Raw genomic sequence first — 14,937 nt, 5'->3', positions numbered from 1 at the left:
CCGGAAATTCCGAGTACGGAAGCTAGCTGGGGTCAAAATATAGGACACGTTTTTGACGAAAACATCTTGTCCACCCATCTCATCAAAAACGTCCAAAGATGGAAAGCTGAAATTTTCAGGAATGATAGAGGACATGAACGTCTAGCCTCACGAGGAAAATCATTGTCTGGAAATTCCGAGTACGGAAGCTAGCTGGGGTCAAAATATAGGACACGTTTTTTTACGAAAACGTCATGTTAGCATCTCCTCAAAAACGTCCAAAGATAAAAAGCTGACATTTTTTAGGAATGATAGAGGACATGATCGTCTAGCTTCCCGAGGAAAAATTTTGTCTGGAAATTCCGAGTACGGAAGCTAGCCGGGGTCAAGATATAGAACACACTTTCGATGAGTTTTCATTGTCCACACATCTATTTTAAAGCGAGAAAAGATATAGAAAGCTGAAAATTTCAGGAATGATAGAAGACATGATAGTCTAGCATCACGAGAAAAATTATTGTCTGGAAATTCCGAGTAGGGAAGCTAAATTTTAACACTCATATTAAATGTGTTATAATGACCTCAGACTAATTTTAAAACAAAATATCTAAGTTGCACTTTAATTCTACGTCTAATAAAATATCTTTCCAATTGATGGGATGAAATTTAAATTTTTTGAAAATTTTAAATTTAATTAAATCGTAATAAAATGACCTCAGACTAATTTTAAAACATAATATTTAAGTTGCGCTTACAATTTTGTGTCCAGTGAAATTTTTCTCGAATTAATTGGATGAAATTTAATTTTTTTAAAAATTTAAAATTTAATTAAATCGTGTTAAAATGATCTCAGACTAATTTTAAAACATAATATCCAAGTTGCACTTACAATTCTGCGTCTGATGACATCTTTTTCAAATTGATTGGATAAATTATAAATTTTTAAAAATTTCTAAATTTAATTAAATCTTAATAAATTGACCTGAGACTAAATTTTAAATGTAATATTGAAGTTGTGCTTACAATTCTGCCTCTAATGACATCTTTCTCAAATTGATTGGATGATTTTTAAAATTTTTGAAAATCTTAAATTTAATTAAATCGTGTTTAAATGACCTCAGACTAATTTCAAAACATAATATTTAGGTTACGCTTACAATTCTGAGTGTGATGGCATCTTTTTCGAATTGATTGGATGAATTTTAAATTTTTAAAAAATTTTAAACTCATTTAAATTGCATGAAAATGACCTCAGACTAATTTTAAAACATAATATCTAAGTAGCGCTTACCATTCTGCGTCTGATGACATCTTTCTCGAATTAATTGAATGAATTTTAAATTTTTTAAAAAATTTAAACTCATTTAAATCGCGTTAAAATGACCTCAGCCTAATTTTAAACCATGGTATCTAAGTTGTGCTTAGAATTTCGCGTCTAATGACATTTTTGTCGAATTGATTGGATGAATTTTAAATTTTTAAAAATTTTTAAACTCATTTAAATTGCATTAAAATGACCTCAGACTAATTTTAAAACATAATATCTAAGTTGCGCTTACAATTCTGCGTCTGATGACATCTTTCTCGAATTAATTGAATGAATTGTAAAATTTTTAAAAATTTTAAACTCATTTAAATCGCGTTAAAATGACCTCAGCCTAATTTTAAAACATGGTATCTAAGTTGTGCTTAGAATTTCGCGTCTAATGACATTTTTGTCGAAATGATTGGATGATTTTTAAATTTTTCAAAAATTTTAATTTCATTTCAATCGCGTTAAAATGACCTCAGACTAATTTTAAAACATAATATCTAAGTTGCGCTTACAATTCTGCGTCAAATGACATCTTTGTCGAACTGATTGGATGATTTTTAAATTTTTTGAAAATTTTAATTTAACTAAATCGTGTTTAAATGACATCAGAATAATTTTCAAACATAATATTAAGGTTGCGCTTTAAATTCTGCGTCTAATGACATCTTTCTTGAATTGATGGGATGAATTTAAATTTTTTTTTTAAATTTGAATTTAATTAAATTGTGTTTAAATGACATCAGAATAATTTTCAAACATCATGTCTAAGTTGCGCTTACAATTCTGCGTCTAATGACATCTTTGTCGAATTGATTGGATGATTTTTGAAATTTTTGAAAATTTTAAATTTAATTAAATCGTGTTTAAATGACATCAGACTAAATTTCAAAACATGGTATCTAAGTTGCGCTTTGAATTCTGCGTCCAATGACATCTTTCTCGAATTGATTGGATGAATTTAATTTTTTTTTGAATTGTGTTTAAATGAGATTTTTGCATGATGACGTCACTTCCGGTTTCAGATATAGACGATTTTGTAAATTTTTAAGGGTCATTTTGTCCACGCATCTCCTCCGAAACTAATCAAGATAGAAGCTTGAAATGTTCAGGGGTTGTAGATGAATGTCTGTAGATGTACCCCCAGGCTTACAATTATGAAAATTGCTAAAGGCCTCGAAGGTCGCCTGAACCTGAAAATTAGCACCAAATTTTTCCACGAAATTTTTGCACATTTTCTGTAATACCTTTCGATGTGCACATAATTTGTCAAAACATTAAATGCAAAAGTTGTTTCAATTTTTACAAGCTTTCCTTTGATATCAAGAAAAAGGGGCTGACCCCTCAAATTAGGGGCCAAGGGGGCTCTAAAGTCTTCTTATAATAACTCTTTACTCAACAATAATTTGTTATTAATTATATAAGCAAAAATGCTCATTGTACAGCTGTTTATCTATACAGTATCATACTTAAGTCATATATTACGTAGTTATGGGTTTCGAGGGGCCAGAAGCTCAAAACTTTGATCATTAATATCTGAAAAAGGAGAAATATTTTTAAAAGCAATGTAGAGCAAAAGTTGCTTAAAATGGTGTTCTTGTCAATATGCTACCTTAAATGTTTTTGTTTATGACCCCATTTAGGAGTTAAAGGGTCGGCCTCTAAAACACATTCGTACAGATATCTCAAAAACGGTTAACATTTCATGAACACTTGTTGAACAAAATATGTTTAGATTTGCGAGAACTTAAATTTGATATCAATAAAAAGGGGCTGGTCCCTCAATTAGGGACCAAAAGGGCTCTAATGTCTTTTTACAATAACTCTTTACTTAAAATATTTTGTTATTAATTATAGAAGCAAAAATGTTCATTGTACAGCTGTTCATCTATACAGTACCATACCTAAGTCATATATTACGTAATTAGGGGTTTCAAGGGGCCAGAACTCAAAACTATGATCATAAAACTGAAAAAGGAGAAATATTTTAAAAAGCAATATAGAACAAAAGTTGTTCAAAAAAATGTTCTGAACAATATTAAACCAAAAATGTTGTTGTTAGTGGCCCAGGTAAGGGGTTAAAGGGTCGGCCCCTAAAATACATTTGTACATATATCTCGAGAACGGTTTACAATTCATGAACACTTGTAGAAAAAAATATGTTTATATTAGCGAGACCTTTTATTTGATATCAATAAAAAGGGGCTGACCCTTCAAATTAGGGGCCTGAAGGACTACTAAGTCTTTTTTTATAACTCTTTTCTGACCAATAATTTGATATAAATCATAAAGCAACAAAGGAGCTTTTGTTAAGCTTAATTTAAAACTGAAATCCGTTTTAAAATCGGACGATGCATTTCAGAGATATTGGGATTTAAAAATTGAGTTTTCTGGAAATATTGATTCCACGTTCTTTGTTAAGGAAATAGTGTTGTGTTCAAAGATAAATTAACTCGTACCTAAAATAATTCGGAAATTGTTAATTCGTACTTAAACACAGTCGGGATTTTTTTTGTTAAGTCGTTCTTGAAATTGGAAAGGTTTTTGTTAAGTCGTACTTAAAATCATTTGTATTTTGTTAAATCGTACAAGGAATAATTCGATTTTTTTCATCCTTTTTATTTTAGTTTTTCTTGCTATTGGTATAAGAGCTCTGCTTCTTACAGGATCTTACAGCTGTACTTTCGACATTAACGGAAGACCCACTCGTTGCTTTGCAACGAGCTTTGCTGTAGTTATTCTTTTTTTTCTTTTTCTGACTTTTTTGGAGCGCTGTTTCTCAAAAACTATCCAATCAATTCGCACAAATTTTTCAGGATGGATAGGGCATGATCGGCGCTACATATTGTAAAATTTTTAAATGATGACGTCACTTCCGGTTTCAGATATTGACGATTTTGTAAATTTTTAAGGATCATTGTCCACGCATCTCCTCCGAAACTAATCAAGATAGAAGCTTGAAATTTTCAGGGATTGTAGATGAATGTATGTAGATGTACCCCCATGCTTCCAATGATAAAAATTGCTAAAGGCCTCAAAGCTCGCCTGAACCTGAAAATTGGCACCAAATTTTTTCACGAAATTTTTGCACATTTTCTGTGATATCTTTTGATGTATAAATATTTCGTTAAAACATTAAATGCAAAAGTTGTTTCAAATTACACGGGCTTTCTTTTAATATCAAGAAATAGGGGCTGGCCCCTCAAATTAGGGGCCAAGAGGGATGTAAAGTCTTACTACAATAACTCTTTACTGAGTAATAATTTGTTATTAATTATAGAAGCAAAAATGTTCATTTTTCGGCTGTTTATCTATGCAAAATCATACCTTAGCCATATGTTACGTAATAAGGGGTTTCAAGGGGCCATAATTTCAAATATTTGATCACAAATATCTGAAAAAGGAGAAATATTTTGAAAAGCAATGTAGAACAAAAGTTGCTTAAGGAAGGAGTCTTTTCTGGTTTTCGACTTGTCAAACGTAAATTTGATTAATTGTTCATTAAATCAAGATGAAAGGAAATTAAAATAGTATATTTTTCTTTCTTTTTTACTATCATACAACTTGGCATAGAAAAATGTAATCAATGTTTAGAGTGGAGCAAGGACTATATTTTTGGCGTAGGAAAATACCACATGTTGCGCAATTCAGAATTGCTGCAGATTATATATATATAATGAGTCTGTTTTAGCATTTTAAAAACAGTAACAATAATGTTGGATTTTTTTTTTACTAATGTGAACTAATAATATGATACTTGGGTTTCAGAATATGTTTTTAAAATATGATTTGCCTATCAAATAACATTTTTATAAGCTTTTTAAAGCGCCCATTCTATACATTGATTTTTGTAAAAAAATCACTAAAATCAGTTTCTCTCTCTTATGAAACGGTCAATATATTAGCTTTTCTGTCAATTTATATCTTTATATAAAGTCTTCATAATACATAAAAATTAGAAATATTTTATTATTGGAAGCATAAAAAAATAATCAAAATTTAAGAAAATTAGAGGAAATGCGGGCTAAGCAATATCAATTTTAGTATAAATATTTATTCCAATTTAGTAGTATAAGCTGATAGACACTCTCATGGTCTATGATTTCATTGAAGATTTGAATCTTCAAATCTTAAACAAATGTCTACAGAACTATAAAGAGCTACACTTATTTTTATCACTCTTTACGTTGAGGAAAAGGGTAATGACCTTGACCTGACCTTTATCCGAAAACAAAAAGGTCAAATTTAATTAAACTGATAGAATCATTAAGTAATATGATCCGTTTGACTGTGTCAAAATTTCATGCATTTCTTATTATAAGAAGTATGTTTGATAATAAAAAGACTCCTTCCTTAAAATAATGTTCTGTACAATATGCTTTCTTAATATTTTTTGTTGATGGCCCCATTAAGAAGGTTAAGGGTCGGCCCCTAAAACACAATTGTTCAGATATCTAGAGAACGGTTAACAATTCGTGAACACTTGTTGAACAAAATATGTTTAAATTCGGAAAACCTTTCATTTGATTTCAGGAAAAAGGGGCTGGCCCCTAAAATTTTGGGCCAAGGAGGCATTAAAGTCTTCTTACAATAACCCCTAACTGAAAAATAATTTGTTATTAATATAGAAGCAAAAATGTTCATTGTACAGCTGTTTACCTATACAGTAGCACACCTAAGTCTGTAATTGCGTTATTAGGGGTTTTAAGGGGCCAACAATTCAAAACTTAAATCATTTATATCTGAAAAAGGAAAAATATTTTGAAAAGCAATATAGAACAAAAGTTGCTTAAAATCATGTTCTTTATAATATAATAAAATTCTGTTGTTGGTGGCCCCGGTAAGGAGTTTATGGTCAGCCCCTAAACCACAGTTGTCAGATATCTCAGAAACGGTTAACAATTTGTTAACTTTTATGGAATAAAATATGTTTATATTTGCGAGACCTTTTATTTGATTTCGAGAAAAAGGGGCTGACTCCTCAAAATAGGGGCCAGGAGGGCTACGTAGTCTTTTTTTAATAACTCTTTTCTGAGCGATAATTTAATATCAATCATAAAAAAAAAACAAAGAACTTTTTAAGCTGAATCTAACGATAAAATCCGTTTTAAATTCAGACAATGCACTACAGAATTTAAAATTGATTTTCCGGAAATTTTGATTCCACATTTTTGGTTAAAAAATAGTTTTATGTTCAGAATTAAATTGACTCGTACCTAAAAATTTTCGATAATTGTTAAATCGTACTTTTACACATTCGGATTTGTATTTGCTATGTCGTTCTTCAAATCAATAAGGTTTTTGTTAATTCTAATTAGTACTAAGAATCATTCAGATTTTGTTAACTCGTACTAAAAATAATTCGATTGTTTTGTTTTTGTCTTAGTTACTTATGTTTATTGTTTTAAGAACTCTGCTTCTTACAGGAACTTCTAGCTTTACTTTCGACATTAACGGAAGACCCACTTGTTGCTTTGCAACGAGCTTTGCTCTAGTATTCTTCTTCTTATTCTTCTTCATCCAAATTTGTCCAGGCCGCAACTTTAATAGCCTTTGACATTAAGACTTCAAACTTAGAACATAGGTAGATAGTATTGAGAAGGAGTGCTAGTTACCAAAAGTTTTGACCTTGACCCATTTTGTTTTTCAAGGTCAAGCTTTTCATAAAAAATATTGTTCGGACCATAACAGAAGACTCCTTTAACATACAGACTTTTAACTTGTATCATAGATAGATGGCATATAACCTAGTTGAACCTTACCAAAATTATTGACCTTGACCTAGAATTTTTATTTCAAGGTCATATTAGAAAAAACTTCATTGTTCAACTTCTGAATATACTTTGACAGAAGGACTTCAAACTTTAAACAAAGAACAATAATAATACACTTAGGTGTACTATTGAATAATATTTGACCTTGACCTTGTTTTACTCAAGGTCAAATTAAGAAGAAAATAATAAAATTTTGTCTGGGTCATAACTTTAATACCCTTTGACATTAAGACTTCAAACTTGGAACATAGGTAGATGGTATTGAGAAGGAATGCACACCACCAAAAGTTTGACCTTGACCTTTTTTGTTCTTCAAGGTAAAGCTTTTCATAAAAAAATATTGTCCGGACCATAATACAAGACTCCCTTAACATACAGACTTTTAACTTGTATCATGGATAGATGGTATATAACCTAGTTGAACCTTACCAAAATTTTTGACCTTGACCTAAAAAAATTATTTCAAGGTCAGATTAGAAAAAAACTTCATTGTTCAACCCCTGAATATACTTTGACAGAAGGACTTTAAACTTAAAACAAAGAACAATAATAATACACTTAGGTGTACATGTACTATTGAATAATATTTGACATTGACATTGTTTTACTCAAGGTCAAATTAAGAAAAAGATAATGAAATTTTGTCTGGGTCTGGGTAACATATAGCTGATATCATTCTTTTTCAATTCTTAAATTTGCCCCATATCACAATCCTTGGGGAGAAGGGGAGACATGTGTTTTTTTGTAAAATAAAAAAAAACAATGCCCACTAGTTTTAACTCGGTTTCAAATGTTTTTATTTGACAAAATAAATGTTTACATGATAGATTTGTGGTAAACTTTGGCTTCTTATTATTTTACTTCGAAATGTGTGGAACTCTTCTGTGTATGGAGGCGTTTTGTTCAAATCTCATAGCATACCATAGCATAGCATAGCATACCATATCATTAAGCCCTTCATTTCAATTTCTCATAGCATAGGATACAAATCTCATAGCATACCATACAAATCTCTTAGCATATCATTGAAATCGCATACCATAGCATAGCATTAAGTTGTAAAAGATATGCATGAAATGACTGTAATTCGATGAATTAACACTATACTTCCACCCCCACCCCCAAAGTCAAAAACCATACTTTGGTGGACATCAAATATACAATTTTGGTAGTGAGCTTCCTGGTCTACATAATTATGAATTACAAATGTAGCAATTTTGAGTGGGTTTGAACCATTATTAAAACAAGAGGCCCAGGGGCCACATCGCTCACCTGAGCAACAATTGCCTTAATTCTGATCAAATTAGCATTACAATATCAAAATATCTTGACAACTGAGTACAGTAGATCTTGCTAAAAAAATTGAAAATCTGCCAATTTTTATCAACCTCTTATTTTTTGGTAAATACCAAGCCCCTTTTGTTGTTGTACCTGTAAGAAGATTTGTCTCTATTCCTATATACCCCCCCCCCCCCCCCACCATTTCATGGCCCCATTTTTCTCTAGGGAATCATGGTTTCATCAGACTTAAATCTGCATAACCTTTGCTTTCACACTAAGTACTGAGTTTTGAACCGAACACTTTCCCAGAATAGTTTTAAAGATTTTCTCTTTATATTCCTATGTAAAAATTCAAACCGCCATCACGGTCCCGCCCTACCACTAGGGACTGTGATTTTGCAAACTTGAATTTACACTACCCGAGGATGCCTCTACACAAGTTTAAACCCTTTCTGGCCAAAATTCTTTAAAAAGAAGATTTTTAAAGATTTTCTCTATATATTCCTAAGTAAAAATTCATTCCCCATTGTGGCCTCACCCTACCCCTGGACTATTATTTAAACAAACTTAAATCTACATGATCTGGGGATGCTTCCACTCAAATTTGGGCTTTCCTGGCCTAGTAATTTTGAGAAGAAGACTTTTAAAGATTTTCTCTATCTATAAAAATTCATCCCCCATTGTGACCCCGCCCTACCCCCAGGGACCATGATTTGAACAAACTTGAATCTACACTTCCTAAGGATGGTTACATGCCAATTTGAGATTTCTTGGCCAAATATTTTTGAGAAGAAGATTTTTAAAAGATTTTCTCAATATATTCCTATGTAAAACTTGATCTCCCAATTGTGGCCCCACCCTACCCCCGGGGATCATGATTTGAACAAACTTGAATCTACACTACCTGAGGATGCTTCCATTTCAATTTGAGCTTTTCTGGCCTAATAGTTTTTGAGAAGATTTTTAAAGATTTTCTCTATATATTCTTATGTAAAACATGACCCCCCTATTGTGGCCCCACCCTACCCCCGGGGACCATGATTTGAACAACCTTGAATCTACACTATCTCAGGACGCTTCCACTCAAATTTGAGCTTTCCTGGCCTAATAGTTTTTGAGAAGACTTTGGCTCAGGTGAGCTAAAAAAGGTTAAGTTTACAATACAATAAGTTGTTAAAGTTGGTTTCTGGAAGAAGAGACTTTGAAAATTTTCTTAATAAATATTGAAATTTTTTTTAGTTTTTTAATCTTTAGTTTTTAAGATCTGTGTACAAACATAGAATCGTGAACAAATCTCTGTATCTTGCTTATAATTCGAAGCTTAACACTCAAATATGGCTAGTAAATAGAAATTGTAAACAATTAAAACACAAGAAACATGCACTATAAGAAATAAAGAACACAATTTATTTTTTCGAAATGAATCATATATATACATGTACATGTATATACCTACATATTTCCGATAGCGATATCAAACTCTATTTAAACTGAATAAACTCGAGAAAATGCCGAGCATCTCAACAAAACCTATTGCATTAATATACCATTACGCAAAATATAATGCCGATCGAATTACCGATAGAATGAATTGTATTTCAGTACTTTTTTGATACATCAGATTTTGCTTAATTTGCGCAGGTAAACAGTTAACTGTTTGATTTACCGAAGTCTCTGTTTGATTTGATACGTAAAAATCACGAAATACAGACGATAGTTCCCAGGTTACAAAGCATAAATAATGAAAACAAAACGAAAATCAGAACAAGCTAACACCAACGTCATGTGTGAAAACTGTCAACGCATTGAAATATTTAGCCTCAATTTACTTCACAAAATCGGCACCAATATATTTTGCATGTTTCAAAAATTTCCCTTCATTCGCTAACTGTTGCACAACAAGCAAATTCATCATAGTCAGATCGACCCTTTTTCGTATAATGTCATGGCTGCTTTAAACAAAGAACCTCGTTTTAGATGTATGGAATACGAGTCTTGGTAAAATGGGTACGCAAACCCGGGCCGTGGCAAAATAAAAGCCGGGGCAGATCGGCAATCGTCAATTCCAAATACGCATTATTTTGCAGCAATATTTACAGCAAATATAAATATACTGGTCCATCAAATATCCTGAAATTTTAATGAGATTGGCAGATTAATAACTGCCAATCTTTTGTTTTGCCCAGGCCAAGTCTTGTCTACCCATTTTACCGGATGCCGAATCCGAAGCTATTAAACTGATTGAAACACGCCTTTCCTTTATTATTATTTTCGTAATAACTCAGATTTGAAACAGAATTAGACCTTAATTTTTGCAATTTATATTTTCCTTCCCATAAGGATAATTTATGCTAAACTACGTTGAATTGGAATCAGTAGTTCTTGAGAAGAAGATTTTTTAAAATGCACCCCCCTTTTTCTACAGTTTCAAGGTTTTCTCCGCTTTGAATACAGATCGGACTTTTATTTCTGCAATTTATATTCGCCCTCCCATAAGGATGCTTTGTGTCAAATTTGGTTGAAATTGGATAAGCGGTTTTAGAGAAGAAGTTCAAAATGTAAAAAGTTTACAGACGGACAGACAGACGGACGGACAGACGGACGGACGGACGGACGGACGGACGACGGACAAAAAGTGATCAGAATAGCTCACTTGAGCTTTCAGCTCAGGTGAGCTAAAAATTGTAGAGATACCGACATGTATTTTTCAAGGTTGAAAAATAAGTTTAAGGTAGCTCCATACTCGTAAAATTCTCTGAGGAAAGTTGAAAAACCGAACTGATTTCGACTTAATAGACTTAAATGTCATCAATTGTTAGAAAAAATATGCATGTCATCACACTTTTTGAGATGCCAGATAAACATAAACTAAAGCATATTTTAGCATAAGAAAAATGTATTTTTTTTGTTATTGAAAGAAAAATCTTGTAGGCAGAAATTTGTTTTTCTTGTTTAATTATAATGTCAACTTTATCAGAAAACTAAAATTACAAAAATATTTTAAAATTAATCGTTGGAATAAGAACAACTATAGCATTTAGACATACAACTGAGAGAAAAGTCAGAAAAAGAGTTATCTCCCCTTTGCATAGATAAAATATATAAACATTTGGAAATTTAGTATAAAATTAAGTGCGAAAATATCTTTAACCTACCAATAATTCTAATTACATCCATGTGATAATATTCACATAAAATAAATAAAACTATCTTGCACAATTTTTATAGAATTCAAAGTTTTACAAAAAAGTGTGACGTCACAGAAGACTGGATCTACTTTAAATTGCACTGCAAATGTCATAATATACATACTTGCAAGTTGTAATGGCCTTAAGTTGATTATAAAACACGAAAAAGGTTTGTGATTAACTTCATTAGGATTCGCTTTTATACATGTATATGGAAATCAGACAAAAAATCAGTTAAGTTGGGGTGCAATTGTTGCAGTAATTATTCTAATAGTGTTCCTGTATTAGCTCCCACAACATGAAAAATATATTTGCAACATATCCATATTTTAGTTCATTTTGGTTTTTTACATCTAACTGTTCAATTGTAAACAACAATTACAAAGATTAAACCATAAAACATCAAGGGTGGAACAACCTCAAATGTATTTGTGCTGAATTGAACAGATGAAATTCTAGTTACAGAGTTCCGAAGACACACATACCCTGGCTACAGTGAATTGTATAATAAACTGGCGTCTGTATCAAATGATACAATTACGAAGTACTCCGACTAAAATCTCTTATCATTGTACTTAACATAAATATATTAAAACAGCTGTATAATAGTGTTATAAATATAATGTATTGATGGACAACTACTCAACCTACCTCGAATACAATGTACTTTCTTACTGGAGAGCGTAACACACAGATCGTCAGTAGAGCATGACAGGCATTCATCCGGAATATGGCCAGTCTACAAGGGAATCAGGGTGCATGATTTTTGGGGGGAATGGATAAGAGAGGGACCTTGTTCAGATAGGCAGGTGCACTAAATATATCGTAAATATATGCGAGCGCTCTCGAACACTTGCTCTACTAAGCTAGCCTCAGGTGTACATCATATACATGACATTGTTTGCAGAAGCGGATCCAGGATTTAAAGCGAGAAGGGTGCCAGTTTTAGGAAGGGGGTTTTTGTAGGGTAAAAAAGGAGTATTCAAATGAAGACTTCGGTGATAAATCTTCTCGTGATTATACTTTAAAGGTGTAATAATAAAATCTATAATCTTTCAAGGTTTGTAGATAAAATACAATCAGTAACCCTTTCAAAACTCTGTGCCTTGCAGAAATATAAGAATTATTTTCATCTTACGAGTAGCTGTACATGTACACTAGTCAGTAAAGAAAACGTTCAATGAGATGATTTAAACAAAAATTAACAACGCTAACTTGTACTTTAAAATATGGAGGCGTCGTTAATAATGCTAGCTAGTGTAACCAATATTACTTAGAGGTGATTGAAAGGTCACATTTTAACCAAATGAAAGGAAACCATAACTTGAATGGGTTCATTTCACCACTGAACATGTCTTATGTAAAGAAAATCACTGAGTGCATGCGTTCCCCTTCTTGCGTCCGCCATTGTATTGTGTGTTTTTAATGACATCACTTAAAAATTGTAACATTTAATATATATATATATATATATATATATATATATATATATATATATATATATATATATATATATATATATATATATATATATATACAGGTACCTCGCGATAGCTCGCAGTCCATGGGACCGAGGAAAAAGTTCGAGGTTTCAAGAGTTCGAGTTTTCAAGAGGTCGGAATTTTCCGAGTTGACCGATGGGTTTTAACATTAGTCTTACCGGATGTTATGATTAAGCCATTTATTTAGTGCTAACCTTACGCACGTGCTTAAACAACGTTTTCTTTTCAGTTGAATATACAGACCTGCATATTTTAAAAATTAAATAAAAACAAATATTGAATTAATTCATGGTACACCGCAATTATTTGTTTTATGCATCATATTATGATCAGATTGCTCAATACTACTCTACTGCGAGACGACACGTTATAAGTTAAATAAATGAATATCACCATGATCACCCATTGTTCCCATTGTACGAGTCCTTCACCAGTTGTAAGAACTTGTTCAGCAATAATCATTATAATGCCAATGATGCTGAAAAGCATAATTTCTACAGTTTTATAATTCTTAAATTTTCACCATGGCTCAAAATTATCTTTTCGTCTCCATTAATTTCTCATTTCCACTGCGTCTCCAGATTATCGCATAACGGTTTGTATAAATTATAGATTAGGTATCGATATGGCTAATCATCAAACAATTATCACCTTGCAGGACAAGTGTCGCCTGAATAAACAACCCGTGACACAGGTCACCCGTCTAACGCCTGGAGCCTTTTAAATTACCAAGTAGGTGTTAATTAGGTAACGCTTGGATATATGCAGCCACTTCGAGGTATCGAGAGTAAAAAACTATAGATTATGAATAACGGAACTGCAGTTTGACTTCGAGGGATCAAGGGTTTCGAGAGATCAAGAGTTCGAGATTTCAAGAGTAAATTTGCTTAGTTATATAGGGAAAAAAATCGGAACCCTAGACTCACTTCGAGCGATCAAGAACTTCGAGCGATCGAAGTTCGAGCCATCGAGAGTTACCTTTATATATATATATATATATATATATATATATATATATATATATATATATATATATATATATATATATATATATATCGGAATCTAGTCTATGCATATAAAGCTACTTTGTGGTAATGACATGAACAAAAATTGTATATCACAATAATTCCCATTTCCTAAACTAAATTTGAGACAGATACATAAGAGATAAAAACAAACTTTTGCAGGTTAATTGAGCAAATAATGTGTAAAACTCTGTTTTGTTTATTGTGTAAAAAACACTCTGAATAGTACAGAGAGAGAGAGAGAGAGAGAGAGAGAGAGAGAGAGAGAGAGAGAGAGAGAGAGAGAGAGAGAGAGAGGAGAGAGAGAGAGAGAAGAGAGAGAGAAATGTTAAGAATGAATTGCATTTACCTGATCGAGTTCAATTCTAACATAGTCAGATTTTGATTCCGTTTCGTTGATGGCCGACACGAGATCACACAGTAGTTCCTGTTTCTGGTAGTTGACTCCTCGACATAGCTTGGGTCTGTGTCTACATTCCCGGACACATTGCTGTTGTCCAATGATTCCCACCACCCGTACAAAGGGACCACGATACCTCTCACCATAAACAACCGCAGCTGTCGCTCTTTCGTATAATGATACCAAACAAAGCAGTACTGTTGTAAATGTCACTTTTTTCAAAAATTTACTAATCAGAGAGCTAACCATTCTGTGCTTGTTCTAAAGAATAAAAACAGTTCAATAATACTTCTGTTTTCTTTGCTGACAAATTACAGCATTTAGTAAATACCAACAGCGTATTATCTTATAACTGGTAACTGATATTGATTTTTTTCTTCATGGCTTCTTATATAATTCATTATATACATATTAGGAAGTTTTCTTAAATACATTGTAACTGTCGTTAAACGGTTCGGAATATCAGATCAGGAAAC

General features: G+C 32.1%; 1 pseudogene; it reads right to left on the bottom strand.

The window, feature by feature from the left end:
- The window catches only part of LOC128174582 (uncharacterized), a 130,935-nt pseudogene extending 116,225 nt beyond the window's left edge, over nt 1-14,710 (bottom strand).
- Between the last annotated feature and the right edge of the window lie 227 nt (nt 14,711-14,937).

This window comes from Crassostrea angulata, chromosome 2 (genome assembly GCF_025612915.1).
Source record: "Crassostrea angulata isolate pt1a10 chromosome 2, ASM2561291v2, whole genome shotgun sequence".
Lineage (NCBI taxonomy): Eukaryota > Metazoa > Mollusca > Bivalvia > Ostreida > Ostreidae > Magallana > Magallana angulata.
Note: the sequence above shows the minus strand (reverse complement) of the source record. Positions and strands in the feature narration are given on the sequence as shown.